The sequence below is a fragment of the Meriones unguiculatus genome (assembly GCF_030254825.1).
Source record: "Meriones unguiculatus strain TT.TT164.6M chromosome X unlocalized genomic scaffold, Bangor_MerUng_6.1 ChrX_unordered_Scaffold_30, whole genome shotgun sequence".
NCBI classification, from domain to species: Eukaryota; Metazoa; Chordata; class Mammalia; order Rodentia; family Muridae; genus Meriones; species Meriones unguiculatus.
In genome coordinates, this window is record NW_026843706.1 from 14,953,833 (window position 1) to 14,973,606 (window position 19,774).

General features: G+C 42.3%; 1 protein-coding gene across 6 annotated transcripts in view; it reads right to left on the reverse strand.

Annotated features, from left to right (window-relative positions):
* The window catches only part of Mamld1 (mastermind like domain containing 1), a 128,258-nt gene extending 109,487 nt beyond the window's left edge, over positions 1-18,771 (reverse strand). For 2 of the 6 annotated variants that reach the window (XM_060376782.1, XM_021654555.2), the window contains exon 1: positions 18,489-18,769. The gene's annotated coding sequence lies outside the window, so the exon portion shown is untranslated. Of the gene's footprint in view, positions 1-18,175; positions 18,232-18,488 lie in introns of all 6 variants that reach the window. The other 4 variants (XM_060376780.1, XM_060376781.1, XM_060376779.1 and 1 more) reach the window with 4 other exon arrangements.
* Positions 18,772-19,774: the final 1,003 nt, after the last annotated feature.

Consider the following 19,774-nt stretch of genomic DNA (forward strand, 5'->3'; position numbering starts at 1 on the left):
AATGTAAACTGGTATAGCCATTACAGGAAAAATATGAATGTTCCTCAAAAATTAAAAGTAAAACTCCTATACCCCTATCTGAAAGAAATATAGGTTTGACTATATTTGATTGTAGTGCCCCCCATAGAACTTGAACATGTGAAGCAAAGATTAGAATGGTTGCTAAGAGCTATAAAAAGTGAGTATATTCAAAGTGCACCAACTATCAGCTATAAGCTATGTCAGTTCTGGATAGCTAACATACATCTCAATGACTATAGTTAACATCACTATATTGTTCTCTTAATAAAGTGTAATTGATGAAAAATTTAAGAAAAAAGGGAAAAAAATAATTTAAGAACCTTAAATGACTTTCAAAATTGGAGGAAAACATGGAGTTAGTCAATTGGCATGGAGCACGTCTCGCCCCTGGGGGCAATGGTCTCCTGAACCTACTCAGACCTCGGACACCACCACTGCTAGTTCTAGAACTGATGCAGGATGTTCCAACGAGGGGGTTAAGGCTTCTCATAATATTTCCTATAAGCCCACACCTGTTTGTCTATATCCCCCATTTTTATTCATTATTAGCCAGATAGAGCCAAGTAATTGTGGTAATGATACTTGCTTTTTTGCCCAATGCTGGAATGCTAGTAAATTTAGGTATGCCCTGGTTACTCGCATGCCTCACTGGGTGCCTGTGCCCTTGATGTCCCTCACGCTATGACTCTCTTCAGACAGAAAAGGGATCTTGGAACTACAGCCACCATTGTTACTACCATCTCATTGACGGCTGTTGGAGCTACCACCAGGGCATTAGCCATGAGTCATACTGGGCAGACTGCTCAGACCCTGAATAATCATTTAGCCAATGTAGCTCATGCCTTAGTTGTACATAAAGGAATTAATGCTCAACTAAAAGGAAGCTTGATGGTGTTCAATCAGAGGATTGACCTCTTGCAGGAGCAAATTGATACCCTATGGCAAATTGCTCAACCTGGCTGTCAATGAAAGTATGCTGGACTTTGTGTCACTAGCATACAACGTGAGAATTTTTCCTGTGCTGCAAATCTGTCTAAACAATTGTCGAGCTATATTTTAGGTAATTGGACTGGAGAATTCGATACTACGATGGAGCAGCTGAGAGTGGCCATTGTCACAGTAAATTCTACCGGAGTGGACGCAGGACTAGCCACAGGATTATCAACATGGATTGCTGCAGCCATGAATCATCTGAAGGAATGGGCGGGCATGGGAGTATTAGCAGGCCTTCTGGTGTTGGTCTCCTTGGTTTGCCTGTGGTATATATGCAAGATTAGAGTCTCACAACAGTGTGATGCAGCCATGATCATTCAGGCCTTTACAGCCATTGAAGCAGGACATTCTCCCCAAGCATGGTTGGATACCATAAAAAGCTAAAATGATACGCTCAGGATGCGAGGCTAAGCACTGCACTCAGGGTCAGCCGCTTTGGACCCAGAGAAGAGCATGTCTGATTGCATGTGGGTTGATGCCCCAGGTCCCGCCTCTGAGAAAAAGGTATAGGACGGGTCTGATGCTCTTTGGGTGGATGACACCTAAATGAACATCTGTACAAAGTCCCAATTTATTTCTAATATCAGAGATCAGACCTCTACTCTTGCCTGACGCGTCTAAAACAAAAAGGGGGAACTGTAGAGAGCTGCGGAATGCTATGCCTTAAAGATGGAGCTGGTTTCCGCCTTCCACCTTCCCGATGGTGAGTGCTCTCTGTCACGAACAACTCCATATTTGGCTAAGGCCGAGGATCTGGCTTGCTTCCATGTATGTGGACCTATCTGCATTGCCCCCGTGGCACGCCTGGGTTGGCTACCCAGAGGCTATTTAAGCTGTGGGCTGGCTTTCCCTGGGGTCCGAGGATTGTTCAATGTTCCTGAATAAACTGCATTGAAAAAAAAAAAAAGATCTGATAAGAGACCAGTAGTGGCACATGCCTTTATGCCCAGCACTCAAAAGGCCATCTAGGCTTATATAATGAGATTCTATCTAAAAATAATAATATATTAAGGGTAGAGAGATGGCTCATCAGTTAATACCACTGGCTGCTCTTCTAGGGAACCTGGGCTTGATTAGTATCCACATCCTTCTGAAATTCTAATCTCAGGATATCCATGATCCTCTTCTGGCCTCTGAGGGCAACAAGCACACACATGGTACACGAACATACATATAGGTAAAATGCCCATGCACATAAATTTTAAACATTAAAAAATAAATGCTTGCTAAAAGAACAAATTCTAAGTGGCCTTAACACTTACAGAACAGTTGTTAAATATGATCAACACACATACACAGTAACCACAGGTGCTAATGGATGTGTCAATTTGACTGTAGTAATCATTATGAAATCTATATATTTATATGTAATCATCATATTATACAACATAATTATATACAGTTTTGCTTGTTAATTCAATATTTTTAATGAAACTAAATCAGAAATGGAAAATAGAACTATGTGTAAAAACTAAAACCATAAGAAACAGAAGATGAAATCTTTTGTGAATTTCACAATTAGTTAGTTATGTCACAGGTAAAATATCAATAGTATAAGTGAAAACAGGAAAACAAAATAAATTAGGTTTTATCAAAATTAAATAAAGCTTTTATGTTCCTCATCCCACAAGATAAGGGCACTTGCTACCAAGCCTGATCCTCTAGTTTTATTCCTAGAACACATTGGATGGAAGAAAAGGACTGACTTTTGAAAGTTGTCCTCTACTCTCCTCAAATGCTGTGGCATGCATGCTCATATGCACATGTGCAGGTGCACACACACACAAACACACACACGCAAATGCAGAAAAAAAGTCTTTTATTACTAACAATATAATGAAGTGAAAAAATGACCCACAGAATGGAAAACTGTAATACTGTAAGCCTCCAATACTCTGAATATATCAAGAGCCTTTATATTTATTAAAGAACACAAGACAAATAACTCAATTTTAAAATGGGCAAAGTCTGAACAAATACTTCTCCAAAGAAAATATGCAAATGTATAATAAACATATAAAAGATGTTCAACATTATCAGTGAACAAACATGCAAATCAAAATTACAGTTAAATGACACTTTATATTCACTCAAGTACTGTGGGTGTTGACAAAGATGTGGAAAAATTGGAATGCATTGTTGGCAAGATTGTAAAATGGTACAACTACTTTGGATTACAGTTTGGCATTTCCTCAGTGTGTTAAAAAGTTATCGTGTAATTCTGACATTCCTCGTCTAAGAATATACCCAAAGGACATGAAACTATATATCTGCATGAATGATTGTGTATGAATGCTCATAACAGTTTTATTCACAATAGCTAAGATGTGACAACTCTAATATCTGTCAATTGATGAGTGAAAAGACAAACTGAGTTTCATCCATATTTGGGGAAAATAAAGGACTAAAGGGTAATGTATTTGCAGTTCAAACACCACATAAAACAATGGTCACAGTGCACTGGGGAGGTAAATATAGGTAGATCCCTGGCATATCTCCCAGGTCGCAGTGAGAGTCCCTGTTTCAAAAGGCAAAAAACTCCTAAGGAACAACTTCCATATTCATATGCACATACAGCTGTACACATGTGAACCATACATCTGCACCAAAATATGCACAAAAATAAAAGTTAAAAAAGAGTAAAGTACTAACAAATTATACAACATGAATAAACCTTGAAAATATTAATCCTCAAAATAAATCAACCATGAAAGTTGGCCTATTTTATTATTTGGAAGAAATTTGTGAGTTCTCTAACCTGGGTGTGAGGAAAGGCTTTATGCGACTCAGTGTCCAAGGGTGATAACAGAAAAAACTGATACCTAAATACAGAAAAGTCCTTTTACAGCTGAGCCTTGTGCATGCCTTGAATTCTAGCACTGGGTAAATGAAGGCAAGAGAATCACGATACCTTGTCTCAAAACAGCAGGCAAGCAAGAAAACAAAAACCTTTGGTATACCATAGAAAACAAGTATCCAGAAGAACAAACAAATTTATAAAATTACTTGTAATAAATATCACAGATAAAAACCCAATTATCGTCCCAAGTCTTAAAATTGAGGATATAAACAAAAAAATCAATAGAAAAAGAAAAAAAGACTTTAACAGATAATGCACATACAGAAAATATCAAAAAGGCTCTTGAACGTATGAAAAGATGCTCCAAGTTACTCATAATTAGAAAAATGCTAATTAAACTACACTGAGATATCACTTCTACCTATCAGATTTAGAAAAATTAAAAAGTATTGCAAATGCTTTGTTGATGAGGTTTTTGGAGACATTCTCATGCATTGCTGGAGGGGAATTGGATAACATATCAAAACTTCATTTGTTTTTACATTTGATAGACGTGTACTGTGTTATTATTATACCTTTAGGAATTGACTCTGGAGATACAGTTTCAACAGTATGAAAATGCATATATTCCAGCTTGCTTCTTGAAGGGGTGTAAATACAAACTATTGGAAACAACCTAAGAAACTCAGAGCCAGGAGGGGCTTTGAATAATATGTGGTACACACCTAGCACAGTAACACTGCAGCTGTCATAAGAGATCGATGAAGACTTCCATGCACTGACACAGAATGGTTGCTACGACAGTTTTCAACTGCAAAAGCAAAGTCTGAAAATGTCTATAAGGTGCCATGCTTTATGAAAGAAAAAAAAAACTAGTCTACAAAAACGCACAAATCTTTATTTGTGTTTAAGGGGGAGCACAGAAAAACTATTATGTTGTTTCCTTAGAGGAGATGAGTACAATGGGGTAAAAAGGGTAGAGGCACTGTTTGTTTCTGAGGGTTCCCTGCTGCAATACTTCTCACTTCTTGTAGTGTATTATTATTTCACACATATCCCTCAAAGAATTAACAAAGAGAAAGCAAAAAGAATCCAACCACAAACAAGTAAACTAAATCCTGGGATTTTTGCCCCTGTCTTGTTTTGTTTTGTTTTGCAAGAGGATGTCTTTGTTTAACTATATATTAAAATATTTAGGGGATAAAAGAGCACTGTGCCCAGAATTAACTCTCCCAATTCAGAAAAAGGAGTATGTGCATGCACATGTGTTAGGAGGTTTATTGCTGGGCTTGTAGAGGAAGGTTGATAGAACCTAAAGAAAGTATGGGAAAATCTAAACATTTGATAGAGTGGTCTTCTTGTGAGTGAAGAGACAGAGATCTAGCTCAGGTAGCTTCATTTACAATAATTAATTGTATAGTCATAAGCTAAAGAAAAAAAACCTATAAATTGATACTGTCCCTTCATAGTCATGGGTTAATGATGCTAAAATGACTTTTTGTATACTCTAGGATTTGGTGAGTAAATATGTTATGAATGACAGCCAAGATTTCTCACTGTGTATGGACGGAATTGTAAAAATAGAAATAGGAAAGGTAGGATGAACTTTGGTATGGAATTGAAATTTAGAGGAATGAGTGTGAACTTGAAATTCCTAGACATTCCTAGGCCTTACAGAAATGCTAAAGTAAAGAGTTATGAATAATTTGATTAATATTCTATCTTATCCTGGTGGACTAAGAGGATGCTAAGACACCTGTAGGATTGAATAAACTCGCATGCAATATCTGCATCAAGAGTCCTAAGTACTATTATCTGCTTAAAGATTTTAAGATTTCCTAGGAAATGGGTGATTTTAGGACAATGGAGGTAAAGAACAGGTACAAACTGGCTGTGGTATCTTGTAGCAGAAATGAAAGTGATGCTAAGATGATCAGAGAACTATTAGACAAAAAGACATAGGAGTCCAAACTAGAGTGATCTGAGAAACAATAATGATAATAAAGGATCATAACTCATTAACTATGATAAAATTCACAAATATAATATCAGTAAATATATTTACTTATGATATGGGAGGAGAAGGTCTGTCTTACAGTAGAAAGCAAAACAATAATCATAGAAAACATGATGGAATCACACGTTCACTATTTGGCAGCCATCACAGTAAAGTTTCCTTAAGCATGACCATCAAGTGATGCTAACCTAGTGAGGAAACGAGAGTAATAAGATACCAACATAACCTTGAATATATTCATGACATTAAGACATTCCTTACTGCAAGTTAAAGCAATAGTGCTTTGAAAGTGGAGACACCAGGAAGACATGGCCTTAACCAACTTATCAAGGTGACTATCACCAACAATGAGAGCCAGCGACCTCATGTGCCCCCCAAGGTGGTACACTGAGAAGATGTACCATTACTTTTCTGTAGCTCCTTACAAAAATCACACAGTCCAAATCTAAACAGAATGAAACAGCAGACAAAAAAAAAAAAAAAAAAAAAAAAAAAAACCAAATTAAGGGACATTCTGTGAAACAACCAGTCTGTACTCTTCAAACACATCAATGCTTCAAAACTCCCAAACTGAAATATTGTGCCAGATTAAAGGAGACTAAAGTCACAACCAATTGCACTGCATGATAGATTTTTCTTATGCTTTAATGGGCTTTATTAGGACAACTGGCAAAATCTGTTTGTTTGGGTTTTTTTTGGACTTCCAGAAAAAAATATTTTTTGTTTCATGGTTCTGGAAGTGGGAGAGACAATGGTAGATTAACTTGCAGTAAAGGTTGGACTCTTGGTTCACACATAGCAGTATATACTTTTGTCTTCATATGGGAGAAGATTCCACGGGGCCTGAGTACCAGTATAATTCATGACAATGCTACCATTAAAACCTAACTACCTCTCCAATATCTCACTCCCAACATCATAACCTTGGGGGTTAAGATTTCAACATGTTAATTTTGAGGGGATACAAATGCAAAAATTTCATTCATGGCATGAATGAAATGACTGTTGTATCTAAGAAGTAAATATCTTAGAGCAAGGTGTATTCTCTAACATCCTATGATTCGTAGCAACTCCATGCCAGGGTTTAACCTAGACTGCATCCATTAGAAAGATTATTAACAATGTTAGAGTTCTGATTTTGACCAGCATCTTGTACTTCTGCATGAGAATGGCTTTTGGTTTTAAGAAATACATATTGAATTATCTGGAGGACAAAAGAGCAAATTTGTTCTCACACAAATTTGAACAGAAATTTGTGTGTGTACAAGTGTTTTGTTTGTATGAGGTGGATAAAATATAAAGAAAATGTGGCAAAATCTTAACTCCTTAGAAACAAAGTGCAAGGTTTTCAGAAATTATTAGAATTGTTCTTTTTTGTGCGCTGATGTGATGTGCTGAAAATGTAACCTAGAACTTTATGAATGCTGGTCAAGTCCTCTCTCGATGATGATGGTGATGATGGAGATTAAGGAAGTATATACATTCATTTCAAATACAAAAAAAATTGTAAGAGCTTAGAATTAATGCCCTGAACATAAGGTGTAGAGAGCAAAGAGAATAAAGACCTTTGGGTTCATGCTCAGAACAGGTTCCAGGTTGATAGATGACTGTCTAAGAAGTAAGAGGAAAGGCATTTCCAGGTACATGTTGGCAATCAGAAAAATAGTGACTGCCATCTGGATAGCTTTCAAGTCAAAATTGGACAAAGGACCCACTACCAATGCTCCTTAAAGTCCCAGCCAGTGTGGCAGGTGCCAGCTACTGTGTTGAACCCTGTCCAGACCCACCACATATAATGCAGGGAACTGACCTCAGGTAGAGAAATTTGAGAGGGTGAATATTATAAGGGAAATGGTGAAGGGATGAATGCATGAAGAACAAGCAGCTATATGAAAACAGAGATGTGAAAGGCCATTAAATATCCACAGTGAAATAACTTATGCAAATTAATGGTAAGTAATAAGTTAATATGCTTAACAATAGCCACTCAGCAAACAATCACACGATAAAGTGCAGTTTATTAGACACATAATAAAATGAAGACATCTAACATGTAGTGTATTGTCTAATAAACTTGTCGCTAGTTGCATGTGGCTATCAAAAACTTAAAATCTCGCTAGTCCAAAATGACTTGGGCTGTAAAGGTAAAACACATTAGAATGTAAATATTGTGGTATATATAATTAATGTAACCTTATTAATTATGTGTTGATTACATGCTGAATAGTTTAGAAATATTCTGTTAAATAAAAATATATCATTCAAACTAATTCAATCTGATAATTTTATGTTACTGCAGCTTAAATTATTTCTATTGGACAGCACTCTGGTTTATAAATTTTGTTCCAATCTTCCTTATCTAGGTCCTTGTCCACCCAATTCAACACCTTACCATCCCTTGCTACTCCTTAACTTCCTTGATTTATTTTCTTTTAAGGCACTTATCATCTCAGGTATTATACATTTTACTTATTTTTGTCTATTGTTGTCTCACATATTGAACTATTTTTTTTGCTTTGTTCACTCTTGAATCCCTGACATTTGTATCTTTGCTTTCACTGCTGATGTTAAATAGTTCATGTTCTACCCACCCATCCCTCCACATCCCCTATAATGCCTTGTACATACTAGACTTATAAAAATATATTTGTTGAATCCATTTTTGTAAATAACTTTTGGGCAATGATCAAACTGATTACATTACATTGGGCTCTAGTTTCACACCACAGAAGAAGAGAGGTGGTCCAATGCCAGTCCTATTGAGGAAGAGAAGCCACAGTGGAAAAACGGGGAACACTTGTTTCCTAAAGGCCTGTCATAAAGAGATCAGTAAATGATACTTACAAATATAATTGTTCAGATATCTATCTACCTATTGGAAAAACATCAATTATGTTACCTCTAGAAATATCAAAGTGTGGGCCTAGAAAAATGGCTCAGTGTGTATTTGCTGAGCTAGCATGAGGACTGAAATTTGGATCTCCAGCATCTACAGAAAAGCATGCTTTAAACTCTTGTGGTGACAGAAAATTCTCCAACATCAACTATCTTCCTCCATCACTTACAGAATTTCTCACTGAACACGGAAATCAAGGTGAAAGTGGTAGAGGAAGACAGCCGATATTGTCCCCAGGCCTCCGTACAAGCCCAGGTATGTGTATGTACCCACTCATATATAGACACATACATACACAAAAATAAAAATAAATATTGAAAGGACAAACTGCTGGTTAAGTTATATCCTCAAAGTAGGGGGATCCAACATAACAAGAAAAAAGCATCCCTAGATTCTCCCTCAAGGTAATGATAGAATGGTAAGGCTCAAAGAGAACAAGGCCAAGCCCAGGACCACAGGATGAGATGGTGAAGATGGACCCCACTTGCAACCTACTTCTCCACCAAGACGAGACTCTCTAGACTCTATCCTCCACCTAGTCTACAGGAGTGGGGCGGGGAGTGGGGAGAAATTATTCTAGAGCTGGTATCAGTGTATAGATGAGATGGGTATATTTTGTAAGCACCTCATGAACTATAGGTGGCCAACACAGTTACCCGATTAAAAAAGCAAATTGACTAAGGCTGAGCACTCTGGGTGCAAACAGTTGAGAAACTAAAAGCTTCTTTTAGACAAGACAAACTATTACTCATTACAAAAATAAGGGTGGGGTTGCTTGGGGTTGTTTTTTCTTTCTCTGATGAAAATTAGAAAACACAAAGTCAAACCTAAAACAGCTAACTGTTTAAAATGAAATAATTTCAAATAACAAGCCCCTAGGGACCACCTCCATTATTCACAAAATCTGTTTTATTTGAAATTAGGCATTGGTTTAAGACCAACAAAATTCAATATTTACTGTTGGCTGAGAACATGGGTGTTAGGGGAAGAGGTGAGGGATAAAAATTTCTTTCTTTAAGCTACTGTTTGATAGCTAGAAATAAAACCTCTCAGTTCTGTATTCTGCTGACTGCAGGAGCCTGTCTGCATGTTTCTTCTGCTGGTGTATAAGAACTATGGGGTGGGGTGCAAGATGGGACTCCTGATACCCTGAGCTGGTTTTAGCTTCTAGTAAGTTGCTGGATAGACCTTGGCAGGTAAGAGTTTTCTTCAGCTCCAGTATCCTTGTGTGTAAAATGAGACTTCTTCAAGTGAATTTCCTGTTTTTTTTCTATCCTTTGGCCATATATATATATTCATATATATATGTATGCGCCAATGTTTATCTTTAACCAAACCTTTCGAACTGCTTTCCTTTAGTGAATAATCTCCATGACCTCCTATCCAATCAAAAGTAAAACTCCTTTGCATTTAGGTCCTTAGTAATGTAAAGCGATGGATCCTTATGTGTCACTTTCAAATATTTCCATTGTAGAATGACAGGGCTACAGGAGGTCTTGGATTCCCTTAGTTCACTCCTACATTACGAGAAAACTGAGACCCAGAAAGGGAAAGTGACTGGCCTGAAGTGTTCTTAGACACTTCATCATCAGAGATGAGCCAGGAGCACAGATGAGTGGGTGTTCTTCCCACGACAGCACTGGGTTTTTCCCAGTTTCAAGGATGTGGTCCCAAATCAGTGCATCTTTTGAAGGGCAATAGCCCAGTGCCACACTTTTATGATTCACAAATCACTATCATTTCATTTGATTCTGTGATGCTGTCTCAAGTTGCTAGGTGGGATCTACTTTCAAGTAACTGGCACGATTCTACCACATTCAGATTAATAATGAAAGTAAAGCTGAAACACTCTGCCCAAGGGTAGGAATCTAAGACACTGCACCACAATCCAGTAACAATACTCATATTTTATATGTTCTTTACTTGACCAACCTTGACAAATTTGGCTGGTTTAAGAAAAGATAAAATGGACAGGAGTACATCCAATGGTGACTAGGAAAAGGGTCAGGAAACTGGAGACTCTTTGAGTTTAATCTTGTGATTCTATGGACCTGACTGGGACCCAGGGCAGGCTTTTGGGAGGCTCCAATTAGATAATGGTCTCATTTTGTATTATTAGTGTGTAGAAAAGGACCCCTGGGCTGCCCTGCTGCTCAAGGCATCACTTTTGCTCCCAAGGGAACACCTAGAACATATGCAGGCAGTTTCTGGTGCTCCCTGGGGGTGTTAAATTCCCAGTGGGATTAGTGTAGTGACACTATTTGATACTGCCAAGGGCTCATTTTGAGGGTTGGGACTACAACTAACATAATCAAGCTCTTTATTCCATGGCTGGGGCATCTCTAGAAAGAACCATATTGTTCACTTTAATTCCAATGTCAGCACAACTATTTTAACACCAAGTGGGTCAGCTTTGACTCCAAATCCCTCAAATTAATTTTAGAGTGGCAGTGAAATAAAGTAGCATACTTTGAGCTTTGTTGTAACATGTTCTTGCAACACACAACAAAGACAATGTAGTAATAGAGGTTAAATTCATCCTTGAAAGACAAGCAGCTTAGGAACACTGTGCTCTCCTCCCCAAACCTAGCATAATGCACGCCAGTCTTTCAGAAGCAGACTCACAAAGCATGTGATGTTGGCAATCAAAACTACCATCCCATTTGAATTCCAAGGTCGGCACTGTAACTTCCAGAGACAGATATAAACACCGAGAAATCACTGAGAATGAAACCCAAACAACCTCCTGCACATGCCAGCAAAGACCACCCAGCAAAGCTCTCCACATTACCAGCTGTCCAACTTGAAAGCAGGGTGAGATATCACCCCTTCAGAGACCCTTGTGGCCAGGCCCATAATGGATCATTAATTTGTAGCCTCCATCTCTAGTCTTGGTCCAGTCTTACAGCTGTGCTTTTCTGACCACACTGAGCACAGCACACATAGATACAGGGTACAATTCAGAACACTCCTCTTCCATACCCTGCAACTCCTCTCACTACTTTTGATCTGCCTTGAAAACCGACCTGTCTATTCAAACTTCTGAGAAAAAGGACATGCCTGAGAAATCGAGGGCAGGTGTCTCTTTTGGGCAGCTTTTCTATAATCCCCTGAAAAAAGCTGGGCAGCTCTCTGGGCCTCAGTTTCCTCTTCTGTAAAATCACCAAGGGGCTGACCTTCCAACAGGAAGGTCAATCTTCCAGCACTTCTGTCTTCAGGAGAGGTGGTGTTTCTTTAATAATTGTGTATAGTAATATAGTGGCAATGGTCAGCTTGCTAATTTGGGGCCATCAAATAGGTAAGCTGACCTATGGCCCCAATATCCTTTGCAACTGAGGTGCCAGTGTGTCACTGAAAGAAGCTGGGAGTGTTTTTTTGTTTGTTTGTTTGTTTTTCAGGCTGAAATTCTAGTGAAAAAAAGTTATGAATGGATGACATATGTAGCACTGTGGGGCTTGGTCCAATTGAACAGAGCACTCTGGATTCCCCAAAGCACCACACTCTATCGCCATGTGTTTAGTCTATAAAGCATCCCTGGCCCCTCACTGGCCCATCCCCAGCCAAATAGAAAGTGCAACCCAAGGCCATTCTAACCCAGATGCCATTCCATTCAGTAGCTTTGGCCCTTCTTCTGTCTGACCTCTTCTAAAATCAGTAGAGTGGTATCCCTTTGGTCTAGTGTCCAGGTACTCCTACAGTGATAGGAGAAAAGAGGAAAATACAATGGCTGATTAGGCAGAGCAGACACCAGATTACCCAGAGCAACTAAGGAACTACAGGTGGACTGCATCTCACACCTCAACAGTATAAAAAGAATCACTGGCTAATCCCAGGTCAAAAGAAAGAATCAGGTGATCATGAGTTAAGACTTTCTCCAGGGCCACGCAAGGTCCTTGTTTTATGGACAAGAGGGAGTAGATAGTAGGGATGTTTGAAGCTTGAGGCAACGAGGGAAGGTCAAGAATGCCTATCAGAGCAAGGAAAGTTTCACAGATTTTGCAAAGAGCTTTTTGCCTTCTTTTGCCCAAGACCTCCTTAGATTGTGTCCCTGGAAGCCTTCACTCTAGGGAGTCCAATGCCTTTGGCCGGGTTCCTTTCCCCAGTGGACTCTTAGATTGTAACATGTCCAGTTGTTTGGAAATTAGGGAGGTCATATTTGAGGAGGAAACCTGAAGCTCCAAGGAAACTAAGGAAGCTCTGAAAAGAGGACTGGAGAGAGAACAACTGGAGGGAAGAGAGGGCAAACAAGAAGGAGCTCAACTCTTGCTTCCCTCTGTTCCCTTTGCATATATGTTCCAGGGATAACAGCTCTGGGCTAGTAATTGAGAATGGGGGTGGGAGACAGGATGTATATGAATATGCTATAATATGCTCTTTGTCACCTCATTGGGGAATGCCTTGACTAAGATCCCCCAGCTCCAGGAAGCCTTTTCCTCTTCCTTTGCTACATTTATAGCTAGAACAATGGTGCAACATTAGCAACAAGTAATAAACATGCACCATAATATTCCATTGGTGAAATTCCCTTCTCAAAGACCTAAAGATGTTTGAGGATTTGCTCTTTAAAAGTGTAAAAAAACAGACCAGTCCCTACTAAGTGTTGCAGTGTTTCCTTCCTGCTGTCTAGCTGAATGGTGCTGCCAAGGTTACCCCTCCCTGGTGGTGGTGTGAGAAGTGTAGGATGGGATATTGTGCTGAACCATATAACCAGTTCCCTTTCCTCCATCATTTATCTCCCTCTTGATGATACCTGAGTTGGTCTATTCACACTCTCAACATTCTATCTACATTCTGCCTTTTTGTTTTTTGCTTGGATAAGGAGTTTTTTTTTTTTTTAAGTTACATTCATTATGTGTATATCAACATTTGTGGCAGCAAGATAATTGCCAAAGAACTAAAGGATAAAAGGTCCTTCTTCATAATGTCTACTGCTACCCGTTTAAAAAAAAAAATCAATATTCACATCAAGCAGGACAGTAGCAGATACTTACACTGTTGCTGAATCCTTGAAGTAGGAAATGTGTTCTTCATAAAACATTCCTTGGAACTGGATGGTTAAGAAAAGGTTCGGCATCGAGTTCGGAATCCATAGCCCAGTGGGTCATGTGTGTATGTGAATAGCAGGCCTTTTTGTCCTTCTAACCTTTGCAAAATAACTGCAAGGCAGCAAATCTGCTCTATATTTAATGAGTCCTCTGGAAATATGCCAGTCTAATTTCAAAGAGTTTAGATCCTGTTATCTGTAGACCAACACAGTGATTAGGAGGCCTGCCATCTCAATAAGTCCCCAGAGGGATGTATTAAGAGCACTGGACAAGAGACACTCAGAGTTGCCTCTAAGCCCCTTCTCTGTAACTCTAGGTTAGAAGTTCACACTTGCAAAGACACAAGAGAGGGGACATTTTCCACTTTAATATTATTTTGATTGGCCTTCTGCTGTATTTAATTCCCCTCTTCTCAATGCCTCTTAAAATCTTAGCCCAATTTCTTTATCTCACTGTTTTTCACAATGACAAGGCTGAACTTGATATTTCATTTTCTCAGAAAGTGGCAATTTTGTTTATAAATCCTAATACTTCAGAACTAGAAAGGAATCAGATTCAGAAATTATAGTGGAAATACAAGGAGGGGGGAAAAGCTTGCCCTAGATCCCTCTGTTAATTAAAGGAAGAATTTTTTTTTTTTTTTTTTTTTTTTAAGAAAAAGCCTGTTTTCCAGTTTCTAGTCAAATGTTCTGATCAGCCATATATTTCACTGGCAAAGAAAACTCAGAATCATTGAAACTGAAAATGTTTACTACATATACAAAGTCCCTTTAAAAGGAAAGAAGCAGTCCAGCTACTGCCAGAAGAACCACTTGTTTACAATCAATTTCTGTCTATCTCACAACCCTAAACAGTAAAGAAGTTCCTGGGCATGTTTCACTAACAGGTTCATTTTAAGCCTTTAACTAGTAAAATTTAGGGGGTGGGGTGGCATTAAGTATGCTGCTGGGGTTAAAAATTCCTTTTTCTTACTGAAAAGGATCAGCAACAGCAAATCTCCTATTTTAATATGCAGTGAATATATAACACCCCCCCCCCCAACTGTAGCAACAGGCTATTTCCTGGTTGAGTCTAAAAATTCAACGATGTTCCTGTTTCAACCCACACATCTGTGTCACTGTCAGAGTCAGTGGCAGGAAAACAGACAAAGTCACCCTTTGCTAATGATTTCCTAACATGGAATTTCCTTGTATCTTCTAAAGCCTTTCTTCCAACGCCAAACTGCCCCCCCCAACACATTGAACTGAAGGAAAACTGAAAATGGTCATAGCAGGAAGAGGATGGTTTTAAAGGAGATCTTATAAGGAAGTCTTTCGACTCTTAAGATGTTTTAAAAGAGAGAGGAGGAGAAACACTGCTAGTGTTTCCAACACCAGTAGGTACAAAGCAGATACATTTCTGCCAGGGATCTGGAACTCTCAGCTCCATCTTTCTTCTTTTTCCACGCCTCCCAAGCTCTACTATGAGCAACAGAGGAAAAATGCATAAACTAGAGAGAGGTATAGTTAGAGGGTAAAGTAGCCCCCAGAGCAAAAATAAAGCACTAGAGACCTGCAAAAGTACAAAGTAAAATAGAAGGCCATCACTTTCCCCACTGAAGAACACGCTATTTAATACACTACTGGTCATCAAGAGAAAAGAGGGCTGTTACTTTAAGGGGAAAAAGCTGATTAGCTGCTCTAGCTGGCAGCAAACAGCTGGTCTGTCCGGCAGGTTCAAGGCCATTTCAGCTTCTCTCTTATGGAGGTACCATATGTTCCATCTCACACATCAGCAGCTTTATTTTCCAATGATCTTGCTTCAGAAGAGATACACAAAAGGGGGAGAAGGTAGAACCAGTAGTTCACCCTTTGATTACTTTCTTATGCTTTTAGGTGTGGGGGAGGGGATTACCACTTCACCTACTCTAAATACCAGAAATGTTCGGACAACACACTACACAGATGGGAGTGGAGCAGAAGAAAGATATGCAAAAAAGAATGAGAGCGTGGGCACTCAAGCTTACAAAGACTTCAACATCTGATTAAAGGGGAATGGGGGAGGGGTGGAGTCAGGGAGGGATCAAGAGGAATAGGACTGCTCTAGAGAACTACCAGCTCGAGTTAGGCCCCGCCCACTTCTTACTTGTCACTCTTTTCTTATCAGTAGCCTTATCTTCACTGAGGAACTTCAGGTGGAGAGAAGTGGACCATTTTGGAGAAGCCTGGGGAAGCAGGCTGACAGGATGTGAAAGGTTAGTTGTAACATCAGGCTTAACATTCCACAAATTTGGTGGGTGCTGGGATGAAGCAGGTTTACGAGACAGAGCTCAGTAAATACTCAGTCCAGCTGAAAACCTAATGCTGGTGCAATATGGACATCCCTAGTTGCCAGACACTGTATTTGTATAAAGGCAACAGGCCAAAGTGCGGACCCTAGTGACTTTCGCATTCTCACTTCCAGTCCCACACTACCTTAGAGGTGGCTGAGACTACTCAATTCATGCCTCAAACAAAGGGCACCCTTGCAGAGTTTCAAAACTGTCGTGTGTGTGTGTGTGTGTGTGTGTGCGTGTGTGTGTAGGGGATATGATGGGAATGGGGAAAAGGAAGAGCTAGATTGCAAGGTGCTTAAACCCTCAAGCCATTACCAGTATCTCTGCCTCCTACAGGCACATCAAACACCCTAGATTTTTCAGCTGAGAGGGGTGACCCAAAGCAAAGCGAAACCGAGGAAAGGGCGCCCCCTATGCCCAAGCCCTGTCATTACAGGAACCTGCAGCATTTGCCCACCCCTCTGAGCGTTAGTCTGCCTCCAGCCTGGCTCCTGCCTGCTCACTGTGCAGTGGGCCAGACAGTCTTGGCTGCAGGGATTTAGGGTGTCCAAGGCCGGCAGAGCAAGCACATACAGAACGTAAGGAACAAGAGCTTTCCGTGACTTCTCCGGTTCCTACAGAGGGTCCTCAAAATCTAGACCCCCCCTCCTCCATTGCCTACACATGTCCCATGCGGCTCAAAGCTACTTGAAGGCTGCCTCCCCCGCCCTCTGCCTGAGTCCCTTTCCCCTTCCCTCTCTCCAGCCTCCTGGGAAACAAAGGGGCTTTTTATAAAGCGGATTGTTGGCGGCGGCGGCGGCGGGGGTGGGAGGGCGGGGGGGAATCTATAAAGACAAGAAGAGGTGGGAGGGAGAGAAGGAAAGAAGCTGCACGGCCTCCAGGGGCCCAGAGCAGTGGTCGAGCCGGGAAGCCCTGGTGGGTGCATGGTAGACACCACCCGGTCAGAGAGCACCAGAGCGAGAGCCTGCGCCTGCCAAGAAACTGGGCCAAGCCACTGTGATGCTCCCATCTGCCCACCGCAGACAGGGAACACGAGTAGCGGCCATGGCCCAAGGCCGATGGGGGAGACATGATTCCCGCGGGGGTTTTCTCTGGAGGACCCTGGCCCTCTCCTTAGTAAACTCTTTGAGAATTGCTGAGGCTGGCAGAGACTTTGCGTCTTTGTTACAGCACGACCTTCTCTCCTCGACTAGGCTCTCTCGCCCTTACAGACAATGTCCCAGAACTGGCCTTGGTCAGCTACCTGCAACGGGAACATTTGGCTTGGGGACCTTACTCTAAGGTGTTCCTTCTACTGCCAAACAACAAGGACAACCTACCCCAGCAACTGGAATTCAATCTCCTCAGGTTCCCTAGCCACTCGATGCTCCTGCCCTAGCTCACACACACCCACATTCTGGGTGCCCGACTCAGCCGCACCCAGCTGCAGGAGCCCAGCGGGGAGTGAATCCCCCAGATTGAGGCGCGTCTGTTTGCCCAGGTTCCTATTGCTTTAGGGCCGAGTTTTTGGTCTGGGTAATCCTATTAGTGTCCGCTCAGTCCGAATTTAATCACGGATCAGAATCAGACAGCACCGCTAGCTTTCCAGGCTTCGGACTCACTGCATCAGGACGGAACCTGGCCAAGCCAAGTGGCCAAGAAAAGTATTTGGCGGCGCTCCGGGGGGCTTCCCACCCTCCCTAGGCAGAGCCTGGCGCCGGCTCTGCCGCTGAGAGAATGCCCGGGAGCCTGGAGCGCCAATTCCTGCATAGGGACTCTGGGAACGCAGGGTGGGAAATCAGCAGAGGCTGCCTCAGGCCCCCAGCCCTGCTCCAGGCTGCTTTCATGAGGAGGAGTTGGCAAGTGCGGTGGAGGAAGCATAGGACAACGCGCACACACCACACTCTGTTCTGAGGCAGCAAATCCGTTTGGGGAGGGGAATTCCTCATCCAGTACCCACTGCTGGACTTGGGGAGCTGGCATGGGAAGACAGTGTCTCTGATGACACCCTGGGTAGTGAGCGGGTGGCCGGGGGTGTGGGGATGGAGTGGGTGCCTCCTAATAGCTTAAGGTAGCCCAATGAGCCCGCGGAGCTTGTACCCCTCTATACCTTTCGTCCTCGGAATGCAGCTGCCTCCGCCCAGTTTTGAACGTCCTCTGGGGCACCTAAAAGAAGGGAGAGTCCAAAGACCCTGGGCATTGAGACCTGTGCTCACCCTAGTTAGGCCAGTCTGAGAAAGGGGTAGCCAACCCCAGCACCAGGAGGGCCCGTGTGCTCAGAACAAACTTTGGGGTCTCCCATCACACGGCATCCTGGGGCCCAGGATCCTCAAAGATGGAGACTCTAAGTGGGGGCTATAAGTGCCTCCTAGAGTGCCCCACACCCGAGCAGTTGGACCTCCCGCACCCACCTTCACCCTTACCGTTTTGCGGAGCTCCAGCGGCAGCCAGGGTAGAGCCAGAGGGGCGGGCGGCGGCCGGCACGGGCAGCCTACCCCCAGGCGCCCGCCGAATGGCCCAGCTGGATTGAAGATCACCCCCTGGCTAGCGGCCGGTGGCCCCGCGCCCGCCAGCCGCCCGCCGCTTCAGCTTGCGGCCAAGTTCATGCTGGCGGCGCTGCAGTGGCGGCCTCAATCTGCTCGCTCCATTCCCACCGCCCGGCTCCGCGCCGCGCGCCCGGAAGGTGGAGTTTAGGGGTTTAAGTTACTGATAGGCATTTCTCACTGCTGTGTCACTCAGGGAGGAGGAGACACGCACGCCGCACACTCACACACCCTCACACTCAGGGCGACGAGCAGCTCCGGTCTTAAAGGAGAAGCTGCGCTGCCCTGCCTGCGACCCCACCGGCCTTGAGCTTTGAAATACAGGGTTTCCAGACCAGGATGTAGCCACAAGCAGTCTAAGAACCAGTCGCCCAGGGGACCTCCCAAATTCTCCAGACACGTTTTAATAGGCAAAGGAACAGCAGGCTAGATTCGCAGTGGCAGCCTCATTTCTCCGTTATGGCTACTGGGACAGCTGGGAGAGACCAGAGAAATTAAAAGAGTAAGGGTATGAAGGCTTCTTCGGAGGTGAAGGGCGCCCTATATTAGCAAAGACAAATGGCTTGATTGGACTGTACGCTGATGGGGAGAAGGAACAGCAAGGTTAGAAAGTAATAATCTAATGGAGCCACTCCACTCGAGGGTCACAGGAGACCCTGGGCCTAGGGCAAAAGCCACCTGTCTCAGGCTGACTTTTCCAGTTAGCTTTGGAACAGGATAAGCTGGTGGCTAGTTGGTGAGGGTTACCGACAGACAGAATATTGAGAGTGAGTGAGCAGGAAAGCCATCATTCAACCGTGATAAAGTGAGAGTTTGTTCCAGACTTAGCCTTAGAGATTGAAGACAGAGGCTGACAGACAGAAAGCAAGCAAAAACTGACAGAGATAATCGGAGAGAGGGATGATGACGAAGTAAGCAAAGAGGGAGGGAGACCCCTTCTTAATCCCAGCAGAGTTTAACTCTGAAACCAGTGCTGCAAGCTTCCCCCTCCCCCTTCAGGTAGGGGCGTTCACCTGCAGTGGGCGGCCGCTGCACTGGTGGCGCTGGTCTCACTCTCCACTTAAGGAGGCAATATGTCTGTAGGCTCAGCAACAGTTCATACCTGGATGGGAAAACAAACGGACCAGCAGTAACTTCAGTGGAGTCCTAGGCTCTCAAGTGTCAGC